Source organism: Sciurus carolinensis, chromosome 13, assembly GCF_902686445.1.
Source record: "Sciurus carolinensis chromosome 13, mSciCar1.2, whole genome shotgun sequence".
Classification (NCBI taxonomy): domain Eukaryota; kingdom Metazoa; phylum Chordata; class Mammalia; order Rodentia; family Sciuridae; genus Sciurus; species Sciurus carolinensis.
The window spans coordinates 7971726-7984090 of NC_062225.1; the positions used below are offsets into that span (position 1 = coordinate 7971726).

Consider the following 12365-nt stretch of genomic DNA (forward strand, 5'->3'; position numbering starts at 1 on the left):
TCTACGAAAATAAGGATGACCAATACAGAGTTGTTTTTCCTAGCCAGAGAGCTCTCCAAAATAAGGGAGAAGATTACATGGGGGTGGGGGCCCCACATCATCCCAAGAGCTCTCAGTAGAAATCAGTCGTCCTGTTCCCAGGGCCGACACTCACTCCCACAGCCTGACATCCTCAGACAACTGTCAGCTGTCCAAACCCATCCAGACAAAATGGATTATTCTTCTGGTGAGGGGTGCAGATAAAATTCTCAAATGAACTGCCTGCAAAGTCAGTCTGACATAACATCCCATAAAACCTTTCTGCTGCCTGGAAGAACTGCAGAAAGCTTCCTTAACCCAGAGCCCCTCTGCCCGCCAACTCCTCACAGGGACCTTGCTGATTATCACAGCTCCCAAGTGCAGGTGATTATGTACAGGAGGCTGAGACCATTGCAACTCAGCTGGAGAGGATGCGATTTTCAATTGGCAGATGTTTTTAGTCAGCTTTTTTAGCTGCTGTGACCAAAAGACCTGAGAAGAACAATTAGAGGAGGTGAGGTTTATTTGGGGGCTTAAAATTGCTGCGGGCTCAGTCCATAGATGGCCAACTCCATTGCTCTGGGCCCAAAGTGAGGCAGAACATCATGGTGGAAGTATGTGGTGGAAGAAAGTGGCTTAAGACATCACACCAGGAAGCAGGGAGAGAACGGACCCCATTCACCAGGAAAAATACGTGCCCCAATGGCACACCCCCAGTGACCCACCTCCTCCAGTCACACCCTACCTGACTTCAGTTACCACTCAGTGAATCCCTATCTGGGGAAAATTCACTGATTGGGTTAAGGCTGTCATAACCCATTATTTTTCCTCTGAATGTTCTTGCATTGAGCTTTTTGGGGGACACCTCACATCTAAACCACAACAGTGGATCCTATACGTCTGATATTTAAATTCTGCATTGCTTATTTAATATGTGCAGAAGTTTTGTTCCAGGGTGGGCCTTACATACCCCGCCACTTAGTTTTCTGGAAGAGAGTCAAGTTACACTTATTGTGGCGTGGTATTCCTCTCTCTTCTCTCCACACTTGACGTGTGGTCTCTGGCAGCCCAGCACTTGACTAGGTGGGAGCTCTGCACGTCATACGGCATGTCAGGTTTCCTAATCACATGGTGACGAAGCCCGGTGGCTGCAGGCGAGAGCCAGCCTGGCGGTTCCCTTTTCTCTCAGCTCCGCCATCCCATTTCTTCTGAGGGATTGAGGCCCTGGTCACATCTGCAAGCTCTGAAGGCATCAGCTGTCTCGACCTGGCTTCTCCCACCCCAAGGACACTAGTCCACGGGAAAAAAGCCCACCTGGCCATCCATAACTGGAGACCAGGGGGAGTAGGAGAAAGATGGCAGGGGGCCACTTTGCAAGATTTAGGATCAGACTCTTACGGATTTGAGGATATTAAATGACACACAGATCCCTGCTACCTGCTCTGCTGGGGGTGGGGGCATTGCAAGTGGTTGAGATGGCTTTCCTGGCTGCCTTCAGCTCATTCCTGCAGTGTAAGTGACTGTGTGTGGCGGGGGGGAGGGGGAGAGGCTGACTGCAGATATCCTGCTTTGAAAATACACTTTCCAACTCAAACACCATTAGGAGCCCAGAAGTTTTGCAGAGAGAGAAAAACAATGTATATTTCAGAGCAACAGAGCACATGCAGTCAGAGAGAAATCTGTAAAATACGGATCGGGTCAGTACATACCTCTATTGCTAATGCTAATTCTTCATTTCAAAGAGGCAAGGCATTCTATTCTGCTCTTACAGAATGTTGGTCCTGGGGCCAGGTATGGTGGTGCACGCCTGTAATCCCAACTGCTCGGGAGGCTGAGCTAGGAGGATCACAAGTTCAAAGCCAGCCTCAGCAACATAGCAAGGCCCTAGGCAACTCAGTGAGACCCTGTCTCTAAACAAAATACAAAATAGGGCTGGGGATGTGGCTCAGTGGCTGAGTGCCCCTGAGTTCAATCCCTGATATGAGGAAAAAAAAAAAAAAGTCCTGAGGATCAGACCAAGAGGAAAGAAGGTAGTAGTAAGTGCCCAGGTTCTGAGGACACATTTTCGGGTCTGCCAGCTCTGGCAGGTGTTAAGAGCTGAGGAGCACTGCGTCTGAGTTCCTGTCCTACTTCTGGCTAGATTCGGAGCCATAAACTTGCTGGTGGTTGCTTTACAATGAGAGCAATAAAACCAGGTCCACCTTTTTCACAGGCTGTTGTTGAGAATGACATTGTGTAAAACAGCCAAGCACTTTCGACAGCTTTGTTTCATGAAAATGATAAGGTAGAAACAAATGCTGACCGTGAATTCGTATGCTGCCCAGGTAACTATTGCCTGTCTCCTAGCGTCTCATCTAATGATGGTTGGGGTTTTTTAGCTTTTTTATTTTTTTCTCATTTGGGGGGGTTCTGGGGATTGAACTCAGGGGCACCTGACCACTGAGTCACACCCCCAGCCCTATTTTGCATTTTATTTGGAGACAGGGTCTCACTGAGCTGCTTAGGGCCCTGCTATGTTGCTGAGGCTGGCTTTGAACTCTGATCCTCCTGCCTCAGCTTTCTAAGCCCCTGGGATGACATGAGCCACCTTGTCCAACTGACTGTTATTTTTATTCCTCTAAAATCTTCCTGTACATTCCCAGGTTGTTCAAAGAACAATTCCAAGTGTGCCTCTCATCTGTAGAGGGGGGGAGTGGCAAAGCCCCGTGTGGCCCCTGACCCTGGCCCTAAGTTCTAATAACCAGACCATCTCCACACTTCCCAGCTTGACGGCTCTGATCTCATCTAGCAGCTGATGTGTGCTTTGTAATTTTCAAGCTCCCACCCCAGGACCCATCCTCCAACACCACTGAGACGGATGTCGGGGTCAGGCTGGGTGTCTGCGGTGCTGACGGTCAGAGTCTGCTGGTGACTCAGGCCTGGGGCTGCCCAGTCCTGGGGTGCTGGACTAGTTCCACCATGACATTTGCAGCAATTGGAAATTCCAGCTCAAGTTCAACCGTAAGGGTGCTGATTCTGGATAACTACTTTAGCAAAACAGTCTAAGTAGTTTAACTCGCTTTGGGAACATGGCATTTTGGAATGTTCGAGACTGAGGCAGTAGAAAACCTTATTGGGGTAAGCGCTGCCAGGAATTCTTATTCATTTAAGTGCTTAATCTGTTACATATTTACTCAGCAATTTCTAAGGCCCCCACAGATCAGAGTTAGTGCTCTTCTGCAAGAAAAAGCTTGCTCCGTGGTGTCCCAGGGCACTTAGCCACTGAGTCGTTTCCCGAGCCCTCAAGCATGCTAAGCACAAGCTCTATCACGGCACTACACTAGCAGCTCCCGATGTGTGCGTCTTTTCTGACTGGGTGCAATGTCAAAACCAGGAAACAGACATGAGGGCAGTCTACAGAACTTACTTGTATTTTATAAGTAACAATAAACGTTGGCAAGAATGTGGAGATAAAGGTTTGCTCATACATTGTTGATGGGACTGCAAATTGGTGCAACCTCTCTGGAAAACAATATGGAGAGTCCTCAGAAAACTTGGAATGGAACCACCATTTGACCCAGCTAAGCCCACTCCTTGGTATATACCCAAAGGACTTAAAATCAGCATACTACAGTGACGCAGCCACATCGATATTTATAGCAGCTCAATTCACAATAGCTAAGCTATGGAGCCAACCTAGGTGCCCTTCAACAGATGAATGGATAAGAAAAATGTGGTACATATATATAATGAAATATTACTTAGCCATAAAGAAGAATGAAATTACAGCATTTGTTGGTAAATGGTTGGAACTGGAAACTATCATGCTAAGTGAAATAAGCCAATCTCAAAAAATGAAAGGCTGAATGTTCTCTCTGATAGGCAGATGGTAACATACAATAGACTAACACACAATAAGGGGCAGAGGAAAAAACTAAAAATGTATTGCTTAGTAAAAAATAAAAAAGAACCTATTCATATTTTAGTGTGTGTGTACTGCTGTAATTGCATTGCACAGCTTCATGCAACAACCACTACATCAAGACATTTAACCTTGCTGTCTCCATCCAGTCCTTTCTTTCTTGTCCTTGATAGCCACCCCCTGCCCCTACCCTAACCATTGGTGCCTCCTGCTCTGTATTCCATATCAACAATTATTATCCTACAAATGTTATACACATGGAGTAGGAAATAAATATCCTTCTGAAACTGGTTTTTCTTCACTAGGCATTGATTCTTTGAGATTCCTCCAAGTTGATGCATGTATCAATGACCTATTTTTTTTATTGCTGAGTGATATTCAATGCTACGAACATTTAGGTAGTTTATTACAAATAAAGCAGCTACAAACTTTTCATTTCTCTGGGCCATGTGCCAAGACTATGACTGCTGGGTCCATTTTTAGCTTTAAAAGGAACTGCCCAACTATTTTCTGGAGTGTGTGTATCATTTTACAGTTTAACTAGCACTAGGTTTAGTGATCTGGTTCCTCTGTGTCCTTGTCAGCATTTGGTATTATCACTCTCTATTTTAGCCACGGTACTAGGTGGAGCCTATATCATTGTGGTTTGAAGTTGCATTTTTCTAATGGCTAGTGCTTCTCTGCCATCTGTATACCTGCTTTAGTGCAATGTCTACATGTCTGTTGTCTACTTCTCTAGCTGATTTCTTTGCTGAGGTTTGGGTATTCTTTGTAAATTCTAGGTATTAGTCCTTTGCAGGGTATATGGTTTATAAATATTTTTCTCCCATTCTGTAATTTCTCATTGGCATCCTCTTAGAAGGTCTTTTACAGACCAAATGTTTTTTAATTGTCTAAGGCCCAGTTTATCCACCTTTTTTTTTTTTTTTTGCTTACTTAGAGGTCCCAAAGACTTTTTCCCTATGTGTTCCTATTACTTCTCATTGCCACTGGAGGAAATTGCACAAATTTGGTGGCTTTAGAGAGTATAAATTAATGTACGGTTCTGGAGGTAAGAAGTCCAAAAGCAGTCCCAGTAGGCTAAGGGTCAAGATGCCATTGGGTTATGGAGGCTCAAGTTGGAATCCACTCCTTTGCCCTCTCCAGCCTCTGAAGGCTGGCCTCATTCTTTGGTTCATGGCCCCTTTCCTCCATCTTTGAACAACAGTGGGCATCTCAAACCTCTCACTTCCCTTTGTCACTAAGGTAACGTATCCATGGATCCTGAGGACTAGGAGGACGTGGACATCTGGTGAGGGGCATTATTGTATCACTGTTTTTTCCTCTAGATGTTTTATAGTTTTGCTTTATATTTAAGTCCGTGATCTCTTCTGGGTTCATTTTCGTGTAAGTTGAGAAGTTTAGGCTGAGGTTTCTTTTTCCTTTTTTCCTATGAACATCCAATTGTTCCAGCACCACTTACAGAAGAGGCTTTGCAAAATCCACTCTACCAACCAAGCCTTGGTGTTTTTAGACCATTCACATGGAGATGATTACTGATGTGTTAGGACTTAAGTTGGCCATGTTACTCTTCTCTGGGTTTCCTTTGTTTCTCATGCCTCTGGTTTGTCCTCTAGCTTCGTGTGGGTCACAGGAACATTTTGGGAGCTCCATGAGTCACAACGCTGTTGAGCACGTTTCTCTGCCCGGTCTCCTCAGGCGTGGTGCTGAGCACCGCCATGTGCTCAGAGGACTTACCACCACTTGTTGGTGTTGGCATTTCTCCACCTTGAATGAAGAGTAGAAACCGTCCCTCCACTGAGCTCCCGGATCCCCTCTACTTTTTAAACACAGTTGTCTCAGGTGTGTCTTCTACACACGCCCTCCTATCAGAGGACGTCACAACTTTAGCTTCACCGTAAAACACAGTGAAAGGAAGACGCGTCTTGCATGTTTACTTCTACTTTCAGTCATCCTGTTCTTCTTCCCTTAAGAAAATCCCACCTTTGTTCTGCTCTTTTCCTTCTGGTGGAGAGATCTCTTAACCATTCCTTCAAGGTAGAACTGGGAGAGACGAATTCTCTTGCTTTTCCTGCAGCCGTGTTGGAGAGTCGTAGGCCTTAAGCGATCAAGGGCTGAGCCTGCTAGATGACGCCCAGCACACATCCCAGTGGTGTTCTGAAGACACAGCCTGTGCCACCTTGACCCCTGCTGTCTCTGAGGGCCAGGCGGCCAGGCCCAGGCTAAGCAGCCCTTGCCCGCCTCTGCTGGTGGGCCTGGGGGATGAAGGCTGGGAGCCGGAAGGGGTCAGAGTTGAGGCCTGTTCCTGAGAGACAGAGCCCTTTGCGTGTCAGTCAAGGTGTAGAGGTCTTTTCATGAGTTCAGCTGGGTCAGAATAGAATTTTAGAAGTCTGGCTGTGCGCAGTGGCGCACCCCTGTGATCCCAGCAACTGGGGAGGCCGAGGCAGAAGGATCGCCAGTTCAAAGCCAGCCTTAGCAACTTAGCGAGGCCCTGAGCAACTTAGCCAGGTCCTGTTGCTAAATAAAATATCGAAAAAGGGTTGGGTTCAATCCCTGGTACAAAAAAAAAAAAAAAAAAAAAAAAAAAAAAAATTTTTTTTAAAGTCTGGGCCTGAAGTAAGTGCACTCTGGGATCCTTGAACCTCTGGTGTGACCTGGAGGTCTCAGGGCCATTCCTCATGCAGTAATGCCCTGTTGGCACAGGTTCCAGGCCTGCAGGCCCAACACACCCTCCTTCGTGCCCATTGGTAACCTGAAGGCAACGCGGCCTGCAATCACCTACGTGGCTTCGGCCTCAGTGGTAAGGCCAAAGACACTGAGCCGCAGGTGGACATCTGCGGAATGGGTTGAACATGGTACTGGACATGGGAAGGTACGGATTTCAGAAGGGAGGGCCACCCCACTGTCAGGGGTGTATCTCTACCCACCCCTGAATCCTGAAAATTGAAACCAACAAGCAGATACAACTGCATTTCTTGCCTTTTTCCCCCCCCTCTTCTTCTTTTTCTTTCTTGTTTTTCTAGCCTAAGTCATTGGATTGGTAGATTAAAATACACAGTTCTGGAGGGTGGGATGTGTTACGTTTCTAGCTCGGAGCTGAGACCTGGTTGGCCCACATCTCAGGATGTTCAGGCAATCACAAAGGCGAGTCTCCGCTCTTGAGATTTGGCGTGCCTATCAGTTACGACGCATACGGTTGGCCCTCTGGGTCTGTGGGTTCTGCCACTGCAGATTCAACCAACTATAAATGGAAAGGAGTTTTTTTTTTTTTTTTTTTTTAAATGGCATCTGTACTGACTTTCTGTTGTCAGTACTCCCTAAACAATACAGTATAACAACTATTTACATAACATTTACTGTAGTAGGTATTGTAAGTAATCTAGAGATGTTCTAAGGTGTACGAGAGGGTGTGTGCAGGTTTTATGCAAATACTGTGCCATTTTAGTTATGGAATTTTGGTATCTGTAGTGGGTCCTGGAACCAGTCCCTGCGGATGCTGAGGGATGACTGCACAGTCATTGTATTGTGGGTAAACACACTAGGATCGAGGTCAGGCATCCAACATATTTGTCTAATGGTAGAGGGAGAGACTCAGCTGGACCTTGGAACCTGGCTAGCATTCCCATAGGAAAGTGGGAGAGGAGTTCACGAGAGAACCAAGACCCTCTTGTTGGAGAATTAAGAGAAGTCTCTCTGTGCAGAGAGAATGGATTGAATGGAAGCATTCAGAAGAAAAATCCAAGGCATGTTAGAGGAACTGCAAGGTTACCAGTTTGGCAGGTGCTTTGTGTGCATGGGGTCGAGGGCAGGCAGTAGGAAGTGAGGCTCGAAAAATACATGGGGGTGTAGCTCAGTGGCAGAGCATTTGCCTACCATGCACAAGGCCCTGGGTTCCATCCCAGCACTGCAAAAAAGAAAACTAAACAAATAAATGGGGGCAGATATCACAAAAGACCCTAAAGGCAAGGCTGGGGATATGAACATTATTTTTGGTACTATGAAGTTATGAAATGTTTCAGAGCAGAGAAGTGGTAAGATCGGAACTGTGCTTTAGATAAATTAATCTGACAGCATTATATGGATGGAATGCTAGAAACTCCCAGGGGGCTCGGGCTTCCATGGAGGCCACAGGATGAAGCAGAGACCTGGCTGGGCAGTGGCCAAGGAAACTGAGAGGGACAGACTTTTGTAGGAGAGGCTGTGGAAATTAAAAGTGGTGGGGTAGAACAAGCGCTTGAGTGTTGGAGCCAAAGAAGGGGAGGGAGTGCATGGTTTTGGTTTGGGGAAGCATCGTTAGCACGAGAGAGCTGGGGCTGGGGTGGGTGGGTGACCACGGTGGAGGAACGCGACTCTGAAGCCTTCTAGGGGGGACGGCTGGAAAGACTGGTTAGGAGGTCCAGGAAGACATAGAGAAACACTGGGACAGAGATGAGAGTTCAAACTATAGAAATGGAAGCAAGCAACAGGAGGAGAACGAAGAGAAAAAGGAAATAAAAAAACCAATATGGATCCAAGATCTGAATCCCAGTAAGAATGCCAACAGAACACAGCGAGTGGCCAAGGACTGGACGGTTTGCCGAGGGCATCATTGAGGTCCCAAGAAGGTTACGTGCCGCAGAAAGATCATGGAAGTTAAGGACTGGGAAGGACCCTAGCCTGGCTCAATGAGAAATCAGCCATGGACCCACCAAATACAGATGCTGGAAACCGGTAGGGAAGGACGAAGGGCTCGTGAAAGATTAAAGGACTGGAAGAGAGGGGGAGCATTCAGGAGAGTATTTACCCGCTTACTCATGTTTCGTTTTCTGCATTTTCAATTCCTCATGGTCAATCAAGGTCTGAAAATATCCGACAAAGTTTCAGAAATCAATAATTCGAAGTTTTAAATTGTGTGCCATTTTGCACGGTGAGGTGGAATCTCGGGTCACCCTGTTCCATCTTACCTGGAACGTGAGTTGACCTTGGGTCCAGTGTATCCATGCTGTATAAGCTACCTGCCTGTTAGTCACTTGGGAGACATTTTGGTTATCGGACTGAATAGAGAACAATAAAATACGCTGAGAGGGAGGAAATGGGGCTGACCACATTCTCTTAAGTTTAATTATAATATATTTTTATAATTATTCTATTTTATTATTAGTTATTATTGTTAATCTCTTACTGGGGCTAATTTATCATTTAAACATTGTCACAGATATGCATGCACAGGAAAAAACATAATATATAGAGAGTGAAGAATGTATTTGGCATTGGGGTTTTGGAATGTATTCCTTGCAGGTAAGGAGGAAGTGACTTCTGTATTTGCTGTATGGTATGATTTGGATATTGCTTGTTCCCCTGGAAGTTTATGTGTTGAAAGCTTGGTCCCCAGAGTGACACTAGAGGGACGTCCTTAGCTCACAAGGGTGTTGCCTTTGCAAGGAAATGCTGGTCTCCTGGAGTGAGTTCCACAGAGAGTGAGTTGTTCCAAAAGCCTGACCTTGACCATTGAATCTCCCTGCTTCCCACCTCAACATGAGATATCTTCCTCCCACATGTGCTCCTACACTGTGATTCGTTGTGAGGTCCTCGCCAGAGGTGAGCTGATGCCAGCACCATGCCCTGGAACCTTCAGACACGTAAGCTAAATAAGCCTCCTTTCTTTACAAAGTGAACCTGCCTCTGGTATTTTGTTGTAGTAATAAAAGGCTGACTAGTACAAAGTGGTTGATGAATGTGGCTGTTTTTATTTTATCTGGGAAAATGTGGGTATGTTATAAGCCCAGGTAGGAAGAGCAACCAAGATAGCAGTAAGAGAGGGGCCTGGAAGAAAGCAGAGAAGGGATGAGGTCAAGAGCACCAGGGATGAAAAGAATCGGGCACTTCTTCCCTTGAGATGAGAAAGAAATAGGCTTGGATGAAGCTAGGAAAAGATAAATAGGGAAGACACACACACACACACACACACACACACACACACACACACACATCTCCTTTGTGCTAAAATTAATGTGATATGTGATTTGGATAGGGCAATGATGGTTTCCAAATCTGACTGTCAAACCAATTGGAAATAGTTTTCTCAAAAATACATATTCCCAGGCCCAAAACCAGACACAATGAATGAGACTCTAGTGGAAAGGGTCCAAGAATCTGCATTTTAAACTCTCTTGGGTGATTCAGATAGTTAAATCAGGTTTGAGACCTCCTCAGTTATTTTTTTTTAATCATGAATGTGTATTAGAATCACAGGGGCAGATGATAATTTGATTAAATCTCTCTCTTTTTTTTTTAAGACAGGGTCTCCCTGGGTTGCCAAGGCTAGACTCAAACTCCTGGGCTCAAGTGATCTCTCATTTCAGCCTCCAAAACTGCTGGGAGTACGGGCATGTGTCACCATGTCCTGTGCGATTAATTCTGGCTTATCGATATTTTAGAAAGCTCGCCAGGTGATCTGCGGTTCACCCCAGTCACGATCCGCAGCCAGGAGACGGCATTGAAGAAACACATGATTTGGACGCACACTTGGGTCCGCACACCCATTAGTCCTGCTGATGACGTCACCTTACAATTTCCTCTGGACATTTCTCCTATCAAAACAGCCTTGGCCTCTGCGCTGGCTGCCACGGTGGGCTGACCTGGTCCCTGTGGCTCGTCGGCCCCGGCCTTGTGGAGATGCCCTCTCTCTCTCTGGAGAGAGACTGGCTTTGGAATGTTTGGAAGTCTCTAGAAGGGCAAGCATATAGAACGCCATTGTTCTTGATCTGAACTGAACATACAGGGTACCTTATAAAAAGCCACCAAGATGAAGTACAGAGAAAAGACAGCAGAAAACAAAAGGAAAAGCAACGATGGTTTACATTTCACAAATTAGGAAAAAAAAAAAAAAGACCAGGCAGGTTTGTAATGCATTTGCTCAGGAGACCCCTGCACCACCAGGGTGACTTCTTTTCCTTTTTTTTTTTCCCTACCAGCAGCAATGACACAAAACAATCCCAGAAATGCCCAGTTCCTACACAGCTGTCCGGTGAGCCCTGTTAGACCAGCCCTTCAAACGCCTCTTCAAAATACCAATTTCTCCTGGGTCCAAAATGAAGATGTGATCCTATTCCTGCTCCACCCATCCCAATTCTGTCACGTGGCAGACTTTAGTTTATGGCCCAGACAGAATCTGACCGTTTTCACAGGACATTCACATTAACGTACTCCACGGACAGCCCGGGCCCTGTTCCCCAAGGCAGTGATCCTGGCTCCTGAAATACTAAAGACAGAATGGAACGTGAAAAAGCTCTTACCCTGTGGAAGGCTTGATCCAGTCGTGGTTCAGCAAGTCAAAAATGAGTAAACTTGCTTGCAATAACATCTTAAAAATTCCAAAGGTTATTTTTCCCCATCCGCAGCTAAAAAGCCATCTCCTGCAGAACAGTGTCACGTCTGTGACGTGCCCGGGATGAAGGCAAAGAGGCTCCTTGCTTAGAGTAATTTGTCTGGTTCGAGATTAAAGAAAAAAAAAAAAACAAAAAAAAAAAACCAGGCTTGAAGCTAAGCTGTCAGTTAATATTTTTAACTTGGGGAAAGGAAAAAAAAAAAAGTCATTTCTTGCTTCAAGACCAAACTGTGCGAGTTTAAAACAAGGATAAAATTCCTCTCCCTATCAGGTATCTGATATTTTTTTGCATTTCAGCACAGGACAAACAAGGGTTATCCACCAAGTTTCAAAGGCGTCTTGGTAACAAACTGAAGTTAGGTAGCTTTCTTTGATATCCAATTACCAAAACATCTCACTGGAAAAAAAAAAAAAAAAAGAGTCCTCATTGCCATTAATAAACAATTGTGGTATTCCAAAGATGTTCCAAAGCCAGGAAGCTTCACATTCCAAATCTTTCCATTCCTGGATGAGCGCTGGTGTTCAGATGCTAGTGGGACATCGGCCTTTTACTGTTTGGGGGCCCAATATTCAGGCTAAAGAGTCTGAAACAGACATTTCCCTCCTATGACCTCAGTTTTAGGATTTCTTTCTTGCAAATTGAGTTGTTTTACTTGGCCGCTGGCCAGACTCCATTCCGACTTTTTCTCTCTCTCCTCTCTCTTTCCTTCCCTGCCTTCTCTGCCTACCTTCTGTTCTTTTATTGGTGAAGACTCTGAAGTCCAGCTGGACCCACGGTCTCTGTGGTGTTTGGTCAGGTTTTTAGAAACAGTGAATGAAAATAACAGGATGCCTAGACAAACGAGACTTTCAGGTAAACAGCAAATAATTTTTTAGTCAAAGCCTGTCCAAAATACTGCAGAGGACACACTCACACGAAAAAAATGATTCCTTGTTTATGCGAAGTTCCAAGTTAACTGGGCGTCTTATATTTTATCTGGCAACCCTAGTTTGGAGGATGAAGAGAAGGGATTAAATAAACAACAAAGGCATCCATTTAAACTCCTGGAAGAAGAGAAATTTCCATTCCTGTCCTTCTGC

The 12365-nt window shown here is 45.4% G+C and overlaps 1 protein-coding gene across 2 annotated transcripts in view; it reads right to left on the reverse strand.

The window, feature by feature from the left end:
• Positions 1-12365, reverse strand: part of Aff3 (ALF transcription elongation factor 3) — a 538593-nt gene that overhangs the window by 132237 nt on the left and 393991 nt on the right. The gene's annotated exons all lie outside the window — the stretch shown is intronic.